This window comes from Diabrotica virgifera, chromosome 3 (assembly GCF_917563875.1).
Source record: "Diabrotica virgifera virgifera chromosome 3, PGI_DIABVI_V3a".
In the NCBI taxonomy this organism is placed as follows: Eukaryota; Metazoa; Arthropoda; class Insecta; order Coleoptera; family Chrysomelidae; genus Diabrotica; species Diabrotica virgifera.
The window spans coordinates 254,972,331-254,992,819 of record NC_065445.1 but is presented as its reverse complement, the minus strand read 5'-3'; the positions used below and the strand labels follow the sequence as shown (position 1 = coordinate 254,992,819).

Below are 20,489 nucleotides of genomic sequence, written 5' to 3'. Positions count from 1 at the left end.
ACTGCGTATCACATGCTCTGTCCATCTAAGTCTCATCATCATATAGATCTCCCTCAGTTTTTTCCATGTATTTCTGAGTCTATTGGCCTTTATATATCTGACTAGGTTTCCCTTTCCGAAAAGATACCCTTAACTCGTTATTGTATTTGCGCCTCCATTCGTTTGTCACGCTTTCTCTGCAAGAGCCATGTATTATTCGAAGGATTTTACGTGCTTAAACCAGCAATTTATTTACTTCTCTTTTTGTTAGCGTCCATGTTTCTCTTCCATAACTCCCCGAGCAGCTATGTCTGGTTTGATTTTTGGATATATTTTTCATCGGACATGTTCTAAGGCTAGGTTAAACAACAATGAGGACAACGGATCTCCCTGTATCAGTCCAGAATTTACTCAGAAAGCATTTGATATTTTTCCCTATTCTAACTTGTACAAAGGAGTCACACACATTTGCGTTACCGTAGTTAGTTTCTTGGGTACGCCCAGCTTAACTATTCCCTTCCATAGTGTTTCTAGTTTTTGATTTTCACTGTAGTTTCTTGTGATTTTCTTCCCATTCTCAACAAGTTCAAATAATAACGAGATAAGTTCCCCGTATATTAAAGACGTACTGTATTACTTAGAGATATTTACTTTAAATTTAACATCAAACTGTTTTTTGTGAAATATAACTAATGATCCATATAATCGCCTTATTCTTCCAGTATGTGTCTAAAACCATTCTGTGTTCGGATAAAACTTTTTCGTCTGATACACATAAATAGAAGATAATTAAAATTCATGGGAACATAAATATAAATAAATGGATTAAACCCTGGGACAGAAAAGTCAACATAATTAAAAGTATAATGAATATTAATGGCCTCGTCTCTCTATCTCTCTTTCCGAGCGACAAGAACGAAAATATATGTCTTTTTTGTTAATGTGTACTTCCACTTTTGTTGCAAAAAATTTTTCGGGGTTTTATGCGTTGGGAATTCGTTATAATGTCTAGGAATAAACTCAATTATTAACGTGGAGCTCTAATGTTTATGGTTGAGGTTTTTGCAATACCACCAATGGGTTTTTTTCGGAAGGCTTTGCTATGAAAACTGATGTTCATAAATATTTTTATAGTACGATATATGAGGTTATTACTAAAAACGAAGACCATAAAAGTTATACTAAGCAATTATTTCGAAATTATATGGTAGTTTTGTCGATTGAAAATCGATATTATGGTCTTGATGAATGTTTACACTTAAAAACTTTTTACACTACATGTGACACTGGGAATTTACAAATTACTGGAACGAAAATTATAGTCCAATGCATTTTATATAAATGAGATACATAGTTTATTGGAAATAATATAAAAAGTAGGTAATGTAAATACTTAATAAACATAAGTAAATATAAATAAAGAAATATTTTATTTTCGTGAAGTTTGAAGGTGTAGATGGTAAATAGGAGTTGTATAAATCACTTCTCACTTGTAAATATTTTTGAAATTAAACGTAATTTATTATTGACTACTATCAAATTACACTTAGAACCGCGTTGAAACATTAAAAGATTATAATATACGTGTGTTCATACAAGATTGTAGCATTCGACAGTTATCTTTCAAAAATTCAGTTAAATGAGAGAGGGTGCGAATTTCGTTTTATAATCCATTTAAAAATAAACTACACCCAGTGTATGATTCGCGTTGTAGTGGCGGAAGGTTAAATAACGATTAGATGTGGAAATTTATTAGAAGTTGCTTGTTTTGAAACCTTGTTCTTTAATAAGTGACCATGCAACTTCGTAATTTGCATAGGATATATGTTAATTGTTTGCGCAAAGGGGGTGTAGGTAACGAAATTTTTGCACGTTTGCTATCGCATTGTTCTCGTGTATAATTGATGTGAATTTATCCGGGAAGAACAATCAATGTTCTAAATCTCCGTCGTAAGTAGGTGCGTTTAATATAGGTAGTTTTACAAAGTTTCAAAGATTTTTTGTATGAGTGCTCACAACACTAGCAACCTCTTGGTCCACGACTGAGGCATTAAAAGCTTTAACGTTTAAAAATTCCGTTACTTCGGCAATTAGCTTATGAAACATATTTTCAAACCTGTTTCGTTTTGGTTCATGAATGATACCTACTATAATTTTGGTCGGGTTTAGAAGATACCCTTCTAAATTTTCAATAATTTGTTGAGCTTCTTCAAACGCATCAAGCAATTTTTCAGCCCTTAAAAGTCCCCCATTTAATTCCGTTAAATTAGGTTTATCTTGTGCTTTATTTGCATTGTGCTAATCGTAATGCTAAATCGCGTCGCGTAAGATTACTTGTGCGTTTTTTCTTATCTGCTTGTAAAGACATGGCAATGTAATTTAATGAAGAATTGTTAATAATATAGTAATTATTCAATAGCAGAAAAGTGTAAAATAAATGTAAAAATCAATTAAATATGTAATAATTCGAACACCATGAATTTGTAAAGTAAATAGTTAAAACGACCTTTTAAGAAATGCTTCTAAAAATTCGAAAGTAATAGTATTTTAAGTGTAAAAGCAACTTTTCACGTTTTTTTGTATTGCAGTACCTTCGTACAAACCACATTTGATACTTAATTATTTTATAATTTTACAGCATGAGTTTCTATAATTCTCATATGATTTGTATGCAAGTTTCTGTTGTTTAATAAATATTTTCAAAAGAGCTCTATGAGAAAAAATATCTTTCGAGATAGACAAAACATATAAATCTGTTGTCTTGATGTTCTAAACATTTTTGTACTAGTATTTGAAGGTAGAAAATAGTTTCTTTAGTTCACACGCCTCTACTGAATCCAAATTGCTAATCTGTAACATATTACGTATACTAGTTTCTTATTTTATGTCCTTTAATAAATAAATTCCAAACACGCTGGTGTGTACTTTTTAAAAATCATGTAAACTAATAAATTACGATACATACAACGATCAAAATAAAGTCATTCCAACCAGTCAAGACTTCACAACTTCATTATGATTGTCATTATCTTCACACTGTAGAATAATGCCGCGCGATTGTGACAAATAATGTGACATAACAAACGGTTGTAAATTTTATCTAGCATTTCATGATATACCTAATAATTGCTAACATTATAAGAATACATTAACATTTCACGCCTGGCATCATAGTTGCCTGTTGCTGCCAATAAATCATGGTTCATGAAAATGAATTGGAAAATTATTGTTTTATTGTTTAAAATGTTGTATTATTAAGTAATGTTAGGTTATTCATACTGATGAGCTGTAAATTATTTTAGAATGAATTACAACTTAAATAATATGTATGTTAATGATTTATATTATACTGGCATTTATAAAAAAAAACTGTTGCACTAAAATGTAGTCTTAGTATTGAGAATACAGTGTTGGTAGATTGTCTGTGATGTAGACTGTAGAGCCATACTCTAAATAAATACATGGACGCTCATTGTTTCACTGTTAAATAAGTTAAAAGTATTCTAAATACGGAAATGGATATTTCGTGTAGAATGTTGAAAAGTTTAAAATATACTAAACTGAACACCTCAGCAAAATAGTGTGGCCGTACACGAACTGCTGAGCGATATAAACGGATAGCTTGAGCGGTCGTCGTCAACATTGCGTCAACTTGAGCGGTCGTCGATTATTGACCGCTCAAGTTGTCGTCCGTAACTGCTGCAGCAGTTGACATTCTGTCTCAGTCGAATCATGAACTCTGACGAGGATGCTCTTGTAGAAGAGCTGTCGATTGCTCCTAGCGCAGTTAACAGCTCGAGTAGTCAGTGTATGCCTTGCAACCGCTCTCGAGCTGTCATGGAATTTCATCGTGCTGTTGACAGCTTGGATCAGTCGCGATTGCTCGAGCTGGCATATTTATGGCAGCGAATATAAGATTATAGTTCACCGCGCGGTCGCAGCTTTAAGCAGTCTATTTCAACTGCTTGAGGCTGTTCTTGTATGGCCGATCTATAAACCTTCAGGATTATTGGTACTGCAAACATTGTATTTGTTACAAAGAAAGTACAGTGTATGTCTAACGCTTTGTACATATAAGGGCGGTTTGCCAGCGGTTACTTCGCGTTTTACCTGTTTTCCTTGGTAACTTGAAAGGCGGCGTTAGGGTGTGACCAGGTAAAACAGGTAAACCGCGATGTCGTCGTTGGCACACCGCCCTCATGTGGACGAGCTGTTAGGCATATAAAGACCAAACAGAAATATTTAACAGTGTCTTAAGAATATTAAACAATGGACTGCTTTAGATGAACAGTTTTTAAATAACGGATAATAAAAATAGTTTTGCCCAAATAATCACCGAACTTCAGCAACAAAGTTACCGTTGTTTTAAATTATAACCTCATCAATGGATCCAAATCTTTGTACGTGTAGTGTTTTTTGAATAATGCAGTCAGTCCTCAGTTAGGGCCAGTTCTGAAGGTTACTGGATTATTGGAAAATTTAGAAAAAAATATCTTATTTCTCGGGATTGTGCAGTTCTGATTATTTCATTCATAGGAGATTCTGATCAATAGAAATGTACAGAAATAAAAAATTAAACTGATTATTTTTTGATGATTTTAACTTCCAATCTTACAGTAAGATATTTGACCACGTGTTTAATTCTGTCCAATCAGATTAAAATTATACTGGGAATTATCTACTGTAGAAAATTACCGATAGAATTTTTTTAAGTAGATTGTTTCTGTTTAATGGCAACCAGTTTCCTAGTTTTGACAATGTCACATTTATGAAAATATCCATAATTTTCGTATTAAAAAATAATCTTACGAATATCACACGACGCGACAGCAAGAATAAATAAGAAAATAATGCTTCATTTTTACTCAAATTTGTTGTCATTGGGCAATAGTCACTCGAGCCCTGCGGGCTCTCGTGTCTATTGCCAGACAACAAATTTTCGAAAAACTGTCGCATTATTTTCAATTTATTCTCACTCTCTTGTGATATTATACCCGATAGTTTTTGATAATTGCCCGTCGTCAAGTATATTACGTCAGATGCCCTTCGTTGCTATGAAAAAATACATTCAGCGACATTAATGACAATTATTGTTTTAAAAATTATAAAAGTGATGACTTTCAACCGTCAAATATTTATAACACCTGTGTGTTTAATTGTACTAATTTGTACTTACAAAATAAATTACAATAAAATTTTGGTTTTGAACAGTTTTATTCATGAAATAATCGCAACAAAGTGCACTCGATCTCTAAAATGAATATAGAATTTTAGTGCTCTTGTGCAATTACTATTGATAATTAGTTGGTGTTCTTTAACGAATCGCATCCTAGATCACTATCGTTAACCAAATGGTCCTTCGAGTCGAATAAATTGATATCTAAATCGTGGATTTGTACGAACAATATACAATAAAAGCATTTATAAATGACACAAAGAAAATAAAGAATTTAACGAGAATTTAAAATTCAATTTATTAAATGCAACTTTTAAGCAGATAAGTGCAAATGTTTGTTTTCCTAATTTAGAAAAATAAAGAAATTCACTTTTAAAATGAAGTCATTCTGAGCATGATCCTATCTAATCTAATTTACTTTATTCCAGAGGTTCTCAATCTGTGGTACATGTACCACTGGTGGTACATATCATTATTGGCGGTGGTACACAAAACACAGAAAAAATTGAAATAGTAGTACTTAGTAAGTATTGATAATACAATTTAAAAATATAGATGGTACCAAAAATAATAAAAATAACTGTAGGTGGTACATCCCTCAAAAAGGTTGAGAACCGCTGCTTTATTCTATAAAAGAATACCTCGCAGAATAAAAAAGTGAAATGCTTATCAACACACAGACAACAGAGAATTTTATAAAATCCTGATGGATACAGACCACTTTGTACTGTATTTAGTATTTTAGTATTATTTCAAATTTAAAATATCAAGTCAGAATTTGGTATTATTTTTGAGAATAAACTAAATGTAAACCCAAATACTTACGATGTCGGGATAGTATCACCAGGTTTTTCCTGGTTTTCCCTCGTGATTTACTATGGAATCTCTAACGCGAGAATTTCAGTGCCACCGTTGCATTTGGTTGTCTTTTTAAAGACAGATCACATGCTATGATTTTTTGTGGCGGATATTCTTGAGTTGGGATTGATTTCATGTAATCGAATGAACTATCTTTTAGTAAAGTCGTCCCAGGAACGCAACTCATCAATATTGGCAATATTATTTTAAAGTCATCTACTTTAAAATGTATAATACGTGTCTGAATTGCCGATATAAATGAGTCAGATTAAATAAATTATTAGAAGAATTTTTTACTAAGCAACACCATTTTTGTTTATTTAGTATTATTTTGTATTTTGACAACGACACCCGACTTGGGCGTCGAAACGTTAATAAAATCATTTTTAGGTAAAATTGTGGCTTATTTCCCATTTGAATATACTTGATAATAAAAAAATGCCACAAGAAAATAGCTTCAGAACAACACTTTGTACTGAAACTTGATTACATCTCAATTGTAAATTTGTATCAGTTCATCTCTCTCGCATGCACCGCCGCTCTCCTTCTCTCAAATTGAATTTGTTTCAAAATAATTCTACATTTTTACTGAAAGTTTTCAAACTTTAAATTGAACAACGTAAACCAAACTAAGTTTGGATGTCAGCCCCTTGGAGCCCCTTGTCAGGATGTATACAAAAATGAACGCCGATCCTATGCTCCGTTCCCACGTTAGTATCATCGGTAGAGACATAAGAAGGCTTCGCTCAAGAAGCAACCCTCTATACTCTGCAATAATTCTAATTAAAAGAAACTTCAAGACAAACGATCGTAGGCGAGAAGAATTGCAGACGAATACAAGACTGAAGTCGAATCTGGCAGGTGCTTCGACTCACTTTTCAGGAGAATTGGTACCGAAAACCATTGTGTGTTCCATATAGTCAAAGAAAGTGGAATGGATGTCAGGGTATAAAAGCATCAAACAGAAATATAGCGATCCGCTTTAATTACTATTTTTGCTAATTTTAATTTTAATATTTTTTCTCAAAACGAAATAATATGGTTCATATAAAATCACCGTTAATATACAAACCAGACTCTAAGAAAGACATGGTTTTACGAAACGAAATGCATCCCCTAAGCATATGTTTTTGGAGTGTTCAGTTTAACAAACTGAAGTCCCCATAAATTAATTACCATATCAGACCATTATGTCAACAACTCACTTTGGGACATGCATTCGTTTTTTAAAACTGCAGAAGTGTTTCTCTTTTTATATGCCAGATCTAAATAATTTATGGCCCATCTGGTCAGAGGGTAGAAACACAAAAAGATTAGCGTCTGTGGTTTTCTTAACAGTCTCTTCACAGCATGTGAACAACGCGGTCACACCCGACTCTCGCTAACAACCGAACCTTTTTCGAGACCTAAGCAAAACACCTTTTTGTTACCAAAATAAATAAATATTTTACTGTTCGTCGTTAACTTATTTTTATTATTTTTAATTAATTCCGTCAACTCACACCTAGCGGAATATTGGTGACCCCGAGAACATTTAAAACGCCGCGAAAATTTAACAAATTAGTGTTAATAATATACTTTTGCCGGTTTTTAAATACAGTGAGCATCGAAAATGACGGACAGTACCAGTGCCAACAACAGTGCTTCAGTACTTCAGGATAACAGTGCTTCAGTTGATCGAATTTCAGTTAAAATCCCACCGTTTTGGCCCAACGATCTTGAAATTTGGTTCCTGCAAGTGGAAAACCTATATACACTTGCAAACATAACAAGTGACTCAACAAAATTTAACTACATAGTTACTAATTTCGAAACAGTGTACATATCAGAAGTTAGGGACATCATTGTGTCACCACCAGTAACAGAGAAATACGTAAAATTAAAGTCAGAGTTAATTAAGAGACTTAGTGCATCTCAACAACAAAAAATTAAAAGACTACTTGAGCATGAAGAACTAGGCGATCGACGACCTTCTCAATTTTTACAACATTTACAGTCTTTAGCAGGCACAACAGTACCAGATAATATTGTAAGATCTCTGTGGTTAGGTAGACTGCCACCGTCTACACAGGCTATCCTAGCTACTGAAGCTAAAGCTAGGTTTGACGCAGTTGCCGAGCTAGCTGACACAATCTCCGAAGCTATAGCTCCTAGCGTCTATATTTCAGAAGCTTCCAACTCGCGCGAAAGTACCATCGATAAATTCACAGCCGAATTAGCTGAAATGAAAATGCAGCTATTACCATATCAGACCATTATGGCAACAACTCACTTTGGGACATGCATTCGTTTTTTAAAACCATGTCTTTCTTAGCGTCTGGTTTGTATATTAACGGCGACTTTATATGACCACATATTATTTCGTTTTGAGAAAAAATATTAAAATTAAAATTAGCAAAAATAATAATTAAAGCGTACCGCTATAGAAATATTGCAAGTTATTGCAACTAATATTAGAGTACAGCTTAGAAAAATAGCGTGTGTTAAGAATATTAAATAATAGCCAAGTTTGAGAGACAGTTTTTAAAATAACGATTAATACCAACCTGGCATAAAAGGCAAAGGCACTGGAAGAAGAACTACATATGTGCTGAAATGATCAAGAATCTTATTGGACGATACATATGATCTCAAAGAACTTTTGGCAAAATTCAAACCTATTGTTGATTATCAACAAAGTCACCTTTGCTTTAAATGGTTTTAAATGAAAATCTCCTCATTTGATCCAAATCGTTTTGCGTGGGGCAATCTTTTGGGACTGCAAGCCAGTAGTCGTTTGAGACCAGTACTGAATATTACCCGCTTAATGGAAAATGGAGAAAAATTTCTAATTTCTCGGGATCATGCAATTCTGATATTTAATTGGTATTCTTTAATGAATCGCGTTCTTGATTACAATCATTAACCAAATGGTCCTTCGAGTCAGATAAGTTGATTTATAAATGACACAAAGAAAATAAAGAATTTAACGAAAATTTAAAATTCAATTTATTAAATGCAACGTTTAAACAGATAAGTGCAAATATTTGTTTTCCTAATTTAGAAAAATAAAGAAATTCACTTTTAAAATGAAGTCATTCTGAGCATCATCCTATCCAATCTAATTTACTTTATTCTATATAAAAGAATACCTCGCAGAATAAAAAAGTGAAATGCTTATCAACACACAGACAACAGAGAATTTTATAAAAGCCTGATGGATACAGACCACTTTGTACTGAAACTTGATTACATCTCAATTGTAAATTTGTATCAGTTCATCTCTCTCGCACGCACCGCCGCTCTCCTTCTCTCAAATTGAATTTGTTTCAAAATAATTCTACATTTTTACTGAAAGTTTTCAAACTTTAAATTGAACAACGTAAACCAAACGAAGTTTTATGAATTCTATGTACATTATAAAAGTTGTTACGAACTAACTTTGACTGTAAAAGGGAAGTGCAAAACTCGTTCTGTTCCGTATATTTTGTGTATAAAAAGGGACGTTGGTTGAGATAAAAATTCGAAAATATAAAATACTTTTAGAAAGGTGTGTACAGAGCCGCATCATTCGACTTTCTTTTCTTTAATAGCTTATGATCTTTTTTTTATATTCTATTCTATTTTATTTTAAACAATAAAAATACACCTATTGGCTGTGAGTTTCGACGGTAGCGCTCTCTCGCGGTTTGAAACTTATACTTTTCTGATAAAATTGTTCAAATTCAATGCACAAAACTGCCACTAACAGCGCTGGCGAAAACTGTCAAATCCCCTCTACTCAAATATACAAAACGAGTAGAGGGGATATACAGAGGGGAGTCAAATATACAAAACGAGAAAAATAGATATTTATCTAGAAAAACACAAATTCTGAACTTAAATATTATTGTAACCTGATTACTGAATGAATACACAGAATTAATAGTAAAAGTAATTATGTTTTTTTATTTTATTCATTATAATTTTAATATTTATTATATAAATTCTTGCGACTGGATGACTGCTTACGCAAGAGGCCATTGAGAAAAAGAAGAAGTTTATGTGAAATTTAGAGGTTATCTCTGTTTTTATTGGCTGTGAGTTTCGTTGGTAGCGCTCTCTCGCGGTTTGGAACTTGTACTTTTCTGATAAAATTGTTCAAATTCAATGCACAAAACTGCCACTAACAGCGCTGGCGAAAACTGTCAAATCCCCTCTACTCATCGGCTCACAGCGAATTCTACAAGATTAACCAGCATTGTTTCTTTAATCTAATTTTCCTAAAATCATTTCTAATCTAGGTGTCACCTGTTCCACCTTGCTTTGTTTTGACATGAAATGCCCACTTCTTTGTTGTGGCTACACAACACAGCCCTGACTCTGCTTTTCACTAACTGCTCACACCCTTGTGGCTACAATGCACAACACTAACTAAGCCTTGCGCAACTTCTTATATTACACAAGCTTGAACGGTTTAGTCCTCTTGAGCCTTTGCATCTGGGGTTGGTTGACAAGAAGCTGAAGTACTTCATGGTCGGGATGTTTATGGAGCTTCTCTTCATGTCTGCTGGCGACTTTCTTAATTTTATTTGGAATAAATTCGACTTTCAGGTTTCTACGTAAATCTTCATTTCGAACAAACCAAGGAGCACCTACAATATTCCTTAGTATTCAGTTCTGGAGCGTTCCTACATTTCTATAATTACCTTTTTTGGTACAGCCCCATAATTGTAGGCCATAGGTCCACACAGGTTTTAATATCTGTTTTTAAATCAATATTTTGTTCTGGATGAAAAGTTGGGAGTACCTACCTATCATCCAATACATATTTTTGTACTTTACCTTTAACTTTAACTGTTCTGTTTACTGTTTACCATGTTCATTCCATTTGAATTTGACGTCCAGATTTAAACAGGTATTTCGCTTTTGCAAAAGATATAATACTTGTCCAAAAACGTTATCTTGTGGAATCCCTGCATTTATTGGCTTTAACTCAGAGTACTCGAGAATAGACAAAAACAGGCCCTTTTATCCTAGATTTCAAGAGAGTTCTCTGAGCCCAGGCCCCAGAGTACCTATTTTAGAGCACAAGGTCTTGCACAAAGTGGTCGAAAAGTAAAAATATTGTTAAAAGAAATAAAAATATATACAGGGTGATTAGTTAAGAATGTCCAATCTCTGAGTTGTAGATTCTAAACCTCAAAATAATAAGATTTAATACAAATCACTTAAATAAAATGTGGTTACTTACCGATTTATATGTTTTATTTATTATTTAAATTTAAAAACTATTTGTACCCATTACTTTAAAACTATTTGACATATCCTTGTAATACTTGGCAGCAAGTGTAGGTACAGTACACCCTACTAAATATGATACATAAACTACCAGAGGCGTACGACAGGGGATAGTATATGGTTGGCTCTTCCCAAATTCTACGCCACTGGTGGAATTGCTATTTTAGTGCAATTTTTCGATTCTCCAATACTTTCTATGTTGCTAATATACTTCTCATTCGTAAATATACAGTCATTAATTTTCGAGATATTTGAAATTAAAAATGAAACGACACAATTATTTTGATTAATGTATTGTGCCCTTTCGTTTTTAGCTTCAAATATCTCGAAAACTAATGATTTAATTGTTACGAATGAAGAGTATATTATTTACATAGAAAATATTGGCGAATCTAAAAATTACGCTAAAATAGCAGTTCCGTCAGTAGCGTAGAACTTGGAAAGGGTCAACCATTCACTTTCCCCTGTCGTACGCCTATGGTAGTAGGCAGAAACGTTTATTTCACATAATTTACTAGGTTGTACAGTATGTACCTACACTTTCTGACAAATACGTATGATAAGGATATGTCAATTAGTTTTAAAGTACTGGGTCAAACTATTATTAAATTTTTAAATAAACCACCCTGTAACTCAGTATAGTACGGTATTGTTAGACCCAAACCCAGACATCCAAAGTGAAAGTTATCCTCCAACACCAAATTGTTCTATATGGTCCATATAATGTTCAGAAAAAAGTCACACCATTTTGACCGTCGGGTTTGGGGGGAGAGGGGGGAGAAATCTGTAAATTCGTAGTTATTTATGTTTTCGTCAATATTTCTAAAACTGTGCGGTTTAGCATGAACAACCCTCTATACAAAATTGTTCTACATTAAATTTTAAGTAAAAAAGGCTCTATGCATAACCCTTCTAAAATGAACGGTTCCAAAGTTACGGAGGTAGTATAGTATAATTGGTCCAAAAAAAGGCCTAACCCAGACATCCAAAATAAAAGTTTTCCTTCAACACCAAATTGTTTTATATTGTCCACATAATGTTTAGTAAAAAGTTACACCATTTTGAGCGTCCGGTTTGGGGGGGGGGAGATGGGGTAGAAGTCGGTAAATTAGTAGTTTTTTTAAAGTTTTTCGTACATATTTCTAAAACTATGCTTTAGCGTAAAGAATGTTCTATAGAAAAATGTTCTACATGAAATTTAAAACAAAAAAGGTTCTATACATAATTGTTATAAAATCAACGGTTCCAGAGTTACGGAGGCTGAAAAGTGGAGGTTTTCGATACTTTTTATATTTACCGATTTCTGAACTGTTACTTTTTTCTGAACATTATGTGGACCATATAGAATAATTTGGTGTTGGAGGATAACTTTCACTTTGGATGTCTGGGTTTTTGGTATAGTTATACCATACATTGCCCAAAAAATATAAAAAGTATCGAAAACCTCGACTTTTCACCCTCCGTAACTCTGGAACCGTTGATGTTATAACAATTATGTATACAAGATTTTTTGTTTTAAATTCCATGTAGAACATTTTTGTATATAACATTGTTTACGCTAAAGCATAGTTTTAGAAATATTGACGAAAAGCGTAAAAAACTACTAATTTACCGACTTCTCCCCCATCTGCCCCCCAAACCGGACGCTCAAAATGGTGTAACTTTTTACTGAACAATATGTGGACCATACAGAACAATTCGTTGTTGGAGGAAAACTTTTACTTTGGATGTTTGGGTTAGGCCTTTTTTTGGACCAGTTATACTATACCTCCGTAACTTTGGAACCATGCATTTTAGAAAGATTATGCATAGGGCCTTTTTATTTCAAATTTATTGTGGAACAATTTTGTATGGAGGGTTGTTCATGCTAAACCGCATAGTTTTAGAAATATTGACGAAAAACGTAAAAAACTACGAATTTACCGATTTCTCCCCCCTCTCCCCCCCAAACCCAACGCTCAAAATGGTGTGACTTTTTTCTGGACATTGTGTGGACCATATAGAACAATTTGGTGTTGAAGGATAACTTTCACTTTGGATGTCTGGGTTATGCCATCTTTTGGATCAAACTATACTAGTATATATAATCCGGTTCTCTTTTACCGTGAGGTGTCGAGAGATAACTATACTAGTAAGGAGCCACAATTTATTTAAGTGATTTGGGCTAACTCTTAATAGTCCTGTCGCCAGGGGGGGTACAACGGCCTCGTTAATTCAGATGGACTTACCCAAGTTTTTTTTATGTATTTTGACCCGTAGAACACGAATTTTTTGGGTAACAGTTGATCCGGATGTCGATAAGATTGTTATAGACCAAGAACTTGAGGAATCAAATAACAGCGATTTTTGGCAAAACAAAACAATATTTTGTATTTTTTGGGTCATTTTAAGCAAAAAATATTTCTACAAGTTTTTTAGTAGGATGCACAGTTTTCGAGATAAACGCGGTTGAACTTTGAAAAAATCGAAAAACTGCAATTTTTAAACCCGAATAACTTTTGATTAAAAAATAAAATAGCAATTCTGCTTAGCGCCTTTGAAAGTTCAAGTCAAATTATGTCGGTTTTGATTATTTGCATTGCTAAAAATTTATTGTGTTATTGTTAAACAAAGCTACAAACAACTAGTGCGTGAGTGATGTTTCTATGATTTCTCATTTAAAATCGAACGAGTAGGTAGAATAGGTACTAGTGCAATCAAGACTATTTCTACGTTACATGCGTTAAAACGCATGTAAAAGCACGGGAAACCCTACGTGTTTATAGCTTTGTTAAACAATAAAAAAATAAATTTTTACCAATGCAAATAATCAAAACCGATATAATTTGACTTAAACTTTCAAATGCGGTAAGCAGACTTGCTATTTTATTTTTTAATCAAAAGTTATTCGGGTTCAAAAATTGCAATTTTTCGATTTTTTTAAAGTTCAACCGCGTTTATCTCGAAAACTGTGCATCCTACGAAAAAACTTGTAGAAATATTTTTTACTTAAAATGGCCCAAAAAATACAAAATATTGTTTTGTTTTGCCAAAAATCGCTGTTATTTGATTCCTCAAGTTCTTGGTCTATAACAATCTTATCGACATTCGGATCAACTGTTACCCAAAAAATTCGTGTTCTACGGGTCAAAATACATAAAAAAAACTTGAGTAAGTCCATCTGAATTAACGAGGCCGTTGTACCCCCCCTGGCGACAGGACTATAATATTTTGAGGTCTAGAATTTGAAATTCAGAGATTGGACATTCTTGATGAATCATCCTGTATATATAAATAATTTATATAACTGGTTTAATCATTCTGATATAATATGCCTACTATATTAATGATTTCTATAGTACAAATATGATCTACAAATATCCATATTTATTTATTAAACGCCCAAAATTAAAAAATATATCATTACTTTTATTATTATTTTTTCTTTTCCAGGTAAGCCTTCTAAAACCAAACAATTGAACAAATATTGGAAGTTGATAACGTTCTGAGAACGTTCCAAAAAAGTGAGTATTTATTTGTCCATTTGAAAGACTTGATCAGTAATGAACACCAAGAGAACTAAAAAATAGATGTAGGCTTACTTTATTAACAAAATGAAAATAGACGATTACGTTTTGATTCAATTCGAGTCTCTTGCCATCCTCTAACACGTATTTGTGGGTTTACTTTTTTAAGATGCAATAATATACTAAAATTTGGATATTAATATTGGAAATATGAAGTTAATACCGTTAAACTAAATAGTCCTGTCGCCAGGGGGGGTACAACGGCCTCCTTTATTCAGATGGGCTTACCCAAGTTTTTTTTATATATTTTGACCCGTAGAATACGAATTTTTTGGGTAACAGTTGATCCGGATGTCGATAAGATTGTTATTAACAAAGAACTTGAGGAATTATATAACAGCGATTTTTCGCAAAACAAAACATTTTTTGTATTTTTTGGGTCATTCTAAGCAAAAAATGTTCTTGCAAGTTTTTTCGTAGGATGCATAGTTTTCGAGATAAACGCGCTTGAACTTTCAAAAAATCGAAAAATTGCAATTTTTGAACCCGAATAACTTTTGATTAACAAATAAAATAGCAGTTCTGCTTACCGCCTTTGAAAGTTCAAGTCAAATTATACCGGTTTTGATTATTTGCATTCCTAAAAATTATTTTTTTTATTGTTAAACAAAGCTATAAACACATAGTGCTTGAGTAATGTTTTCAAAGCATATCCCATATAAAAATGAACGAGTAGGCGCGACTACAAACAGGCAATTTGTACGTAGTATGCATTAAAACGCATTAAAACACTATTTGTTTATAGCTTTGTTTGACAATAAAAAAATTAATTTTTAGATATGCAAGTAGGTACGTAACTAAAACCGATATAATTTGGCTTGAACTTTCAAATACGGTAAGCATTTGAAAAATAGAAGAAAGAAAGCAATAGAAGAAATGCTATTTCATTTTTTACTCAAAAGTTATTCGGGTTTAAAAATTGCAATTTTTTGATTTTTTGAAAGTTCAACCGCGCTTATCTCGAAAACTATGCATCTTACGAAAAACCTTGAAAGAACATTTTTTGCTTATAATGATCCAAAAATCCAAAAAATACAAAAAATGTTTTGTTTTGCGAAAAATTGCTGTTATGTAATTCCTCAAGTTCTTTGTTTATAAAGCGTTGGTTTCCTCGAAAGCGGCACCGACCAACTGCGACCGTACCACAAACATTCAAGGTTCTTTACAGCGGCAATGTGCAAACTCAGCAAGCGGTGGCTTCCAACGCATTCTTGGAAACCAACGCTATTATTTTGCGTGGTACAGTTTTTTATGACGTCATTCATCGCAGTGTTACGGTCGCAGTTGGTCGGTGCCGCTTTCGAGTAAACCAACGCTTAACAAACTTATTGACATCCGGATCAACTGTTACCCAAAAAATTCGTGTTCTACGGGTCAAAATACATAAAAAAACTTAAGTAAGTCCATCTGAATAAAGGAGGCCGTTGTACCCCCCTGGCGACAACACTAAAAGGGAGAAATATGAAATTTGACTAACAAAATATTAGTTAATTTCGCTTATTACGGTCCTGTCATCACCTTATACAAGATGTATTATGGCGAAATTGCTTCGGAAAAGACATGCAAATAAAATGGAAATAAAAATAGGACCTAAAATGTGCCATTTGCATGATAAAGGACGAACGAGAGAGAGCAGTAAAAACACCAATACTCTCTCCCCCTCCCCCCGCTCTCACCTATGATGCTCGCAAGATGGCAACACTGTAAAATATATTAGATATACTAAACATAACATATTTTACGTAGATTTTATTACTTGAATCGTCGGGAGTTAAATTATAAACATTTTGCCAGGAAGAGCACACGTACCGCACACTTTTTATGATTCATATATCGTTTTATGGATGTTACATTTTATATTTATATCCCCTATTGCATTTAAATTAATGTTTAGGAAGTCTCGGGAGTTGAGAGGGGAATAAAACGATAAAGATTATGTCTTTGGTTAATAAACTCTAAAATTTAAACATTATTGTAGGATAAACAGTGTTTCATCCACGAAAATCTTGCCAATCGGAAATAAAGTTTACTACTATACTAGGGCGGTTCGATAAGACGTTAGCCTTGGAAATATAAAAAAAAAGAATGTGTGTGTACTTTGTACGCACGTAAGAAGTTATACTTCTATTATAATATAATTTCAACGAAATAAGTATTCCTATTTAACAGTTACAATACAAAAAATTAACAATAATTACCAAAAATGAACCAAAACTTAACAATGCCAAATATTAAAAAAAAAAAGAAAAAAATATGAATCGTCCGGGATTTGAACCCGCAATCTCACGATTTTTTGATCTCTGGTCCAATGCTCTACCAACAAGGCCACCAAGCCGCATGCAACTTACCTTTCAGATATACATAATTATACATCACGGTGACAAGTGAAATATAAAAATAGATGTTTTATTATTTTACGCCCAAGGAAGACAAATCCAAAGACACAAAATTATAATAAAAAAACCTTTTAAACCACTTTTTTCAAATTGCGCAAGTTGTATTATTAATATTAATGTTAATAAATGAAATATAAATATTTTGACGTTTCACAATTTGACAATTCACTTTTAACAGCAGTGGCTTAAAAATTTTAAAGCACTAGTGCCTTAAAGTAGCATTTTTAACGCTCCTATGGAGTCCTAAAAATTGCATTTTTTACACGTTTGTAGAAAAATATATTTAAAAACACTAATATATTCTTTCCACACCTTTTCTGGACTGATACATACATAAATTAAAACATTTTGAAGTATAACTTCAAAAATATAATATGAAAACTATTTAAAAAGGCAGTATAACTATTAACTAACCTTTGTTGTTTCTCTTCCCACAAATTTTAAAACGCAACAACCATACATAACCAAATGGTCAACCGTCCAAACCACAGCTGCGCTACAGATGCCATATTGGATAATTTTTGACATGTCATTTGAACATCCAATCAGAACAAAGTTATAATGCGCATGCGCCGGGATCGTAGGTTTTAACATATAAAAATTCACCCTCATATCGCGCGTAAAGAAGTATAACTTCAAAAATTTTGGAAAAGTGCCGATTTATTTTTGAACGTAGTCTTCTTTTGGCTCGATATACTTGACCCGATGATTCTCCACCTTCTTTGAGCCGTCTGAAAATTACCTTTTCCCGAGGTCTGCAAAGTAGGCTTCCGGGGCGGTGATGAACTCTTTATATTCGTCTTAAATTTCTGGCCGGCGAGTGACTTTTTCAGGTTTGGAAATTAAAAGAAGTCGTACAGGCCCAAATCTGGAGAATGCGTTGGATTAAACATCAGTTGCAGTCGAATTCGACCAACTTGGCCATAGCGATAGTGGAGGTGTGAGCTCGACCGTTGTCATGGTGGAAGAGTATTTTCCTTTCCCAATCGGGGCTGTTTTTTCTGAAATTTGGCGTCGAATCGGGCTAATAATGCGGCATAGCAAAGCCCTGTGATCGTTTTGCCCCTTTCGAGCAAGTGGATACAGATCACACCTTCTGATTCTTAGAAAAGGGTAGCCATCACCTTTCCGGCCGATTAGACAATCTTTGCCCTCCTCGGAGCACGTTCTCTGGGTGACGTCCACTGTATTGACTGTTCCTTGGTCTCTGGTGTATACCAGTGGAACCATGTTTCGTCGACGGTTATGAAACAACGTAGAAACTCATTTGGATTACGCTTAAACGGAATCAGACACTGCTCTGAAGTGGTCTCATGGTTGCGTTTATTGTTCGGAGTTAGAAAATGCGGCAGCTATCGCGCCGACAGCTTTTTATGCCCAAAATTTCATCCAGGATATAACCAACGAGATCTTTTGAGAACTCTACTGTCTCAGCTATTTCACGCACCTTCAGTGGTCGATCTACCAATACGAGATCGTGGATTTCTTTCACGTTATCCTCAGTGGTAGCCGTTTTCGGGGCACCTGGGAGTGACACCAATTTTTGACGGTCTTCATCGAAGGTTCACCGTTTACAGAATCACCGTTTACAGAATTCGACAGACAGACAAATATGTCCCTTTTCCTCAATATCGCTGTATTTTATGGATTTTGTACTTTCATCATATGGAAGTTTCGTCAAAATTACTCGATTTTTCTGCGAACTACACTAAAAGCTCTTTTACACAAGGCTTTTCTATTATCCTCCATTTGGAACCTAGACCCAGCTGTTTGAAAACAGAGGCTTACGTTGGAAATTTTGAATGTATTTCAGTCTTTTAATTTCTTTAACACCGTCTTTACAGAAACGTGTTCTTTCTTTTTAGGCATTTTATATTATATTATAATGTCTCGAATTTCAAACTTAGAACCCTAAGGAAGATCTTTAGTATTAGGGTGTGGTCTTTAGTATTATGGTAAGGAGACGACGAATAAAGGAGACAAAAGGGACTCTACAATCTACAATCTACAAGGGAATCAACTTTCGTTGGAATTTTTCCTAGACGAATAGACGGAGTGTGACTGCATATTGTAGAGAGCTTTTTGTGTCCTTTATTCGTCATCTCCTTGCCTTATAAATTGTGAAAGGCAGAGATTAAGGATGTTACCAGAAAGTGGTTCGAAGAGAATTTTCAAATTTATTGTTTAGATTTGGGACATCTCATTTTTCTTCTCGTGGAATATACTTCAGGAGAAAAGCTTGTTACATTTTTGTGTTGATATTTTTTTATCTGTTTTTATCTGGTATGAAAAAACTATAATTAAAATTAAATCCTGCCTTGAAAGCAGTTTATTAACGAAAAGTCTTAGATTTAAAATATTGTTTATTATATTTTTATTTCAATTATTCTAATTGTTTAAAAGGTAGTAAACTTTGTATCTGGGGCTTTTCGTTGTTTTCCTCGTAATACGAGAGATGTCGCTAAATTGCGTCTCAGAGGTGGGCTCATTGCATTGCGATGGTTTGCCTTAAATTGGCAGAATTGTTTAAATTTCCTTCAGAGTTGAGACTTCTGAGCTTCACTGATGAGGCATAAGGATGCTGAAATAGCTATATGGAGATGGTGGTCCAACTCTGAATCAAATATAAACAAAACCTGCCTTGATCTTTTTTATCTTTTTCATTTTTACTCAGTTTGAGTATTTAGAAACTGTCTTTCGGTCCTTTTCCTTGACGAAGGGAAGGTAAATGCGTGGCCTAAGCGTCCTCTATTTGCTTTCTCCGACTTTCGTCGTCTCTTGTGATTATATATTGTAAAATCCGGAGATACGGGATGCAGCCAGAAAGCAGTTTATTAACGAAAAGTCTTAGATTTAAAATATTGTTTATTATATTTTTATTTCAATTATTCTAATTGTTTAAAAGGTAGTAAACTTTGTATCTGGGGCTTTTCGTTGTTTTCCTCGTAATACGAGAGATGTCGCTAAATTGCGTCTCAGAGGTGGGTTCATTGCATTGCGATGGTTTGCCTTAAATTGGCAGAATTGTTTGTACTTCCTTCAGAGTTGAGACTTCTGAGCTTCACTGATGAGGCATAAGGATGCTGAAATAGCTATATGGAGATGGTGGTCCAACTCTGAATCAAATATAAACAAAACCTGCCTTGATCTTTTTTGTCTTCTTAAAATTAAATCCATTAATTCAACACAAGATTTTTATCTTCGGGCTACAATGTTCCCTCTGCACTCATTGCTTACTGCTCCAATGCAATTCGT

General features: G+C 33.7%; 1 protein-coding gene across 11 annotated transcripts in view; it reads left to right on the top strand.

The window, feature by feature from the left end:
* LOC114340088 (TOX high mobility group box family member 4-A-like) overlaps window positions 1-20,489 on the top strand; it is a 605,389-nt gene that overhangs the window by 353,810 nt on the left and 231,090 nt on the right. For 2 of the 11 annotated variants that reach the window (XM_050647330.1, XM_050647327.1), the window contains exon 2: window positions 14,705-14,775. The exons of the other annotated variants lie outside the window; for them this stretch is intronic. The gene's annotated coding sequence lies outside the window, so the exon portion shown is untranslated. The remainder of the gene's footprint in view (window positions 1-14,704; window positions 14,776-20,489) is intronic. 11 annotated transcript variants of the gene reach the window in all.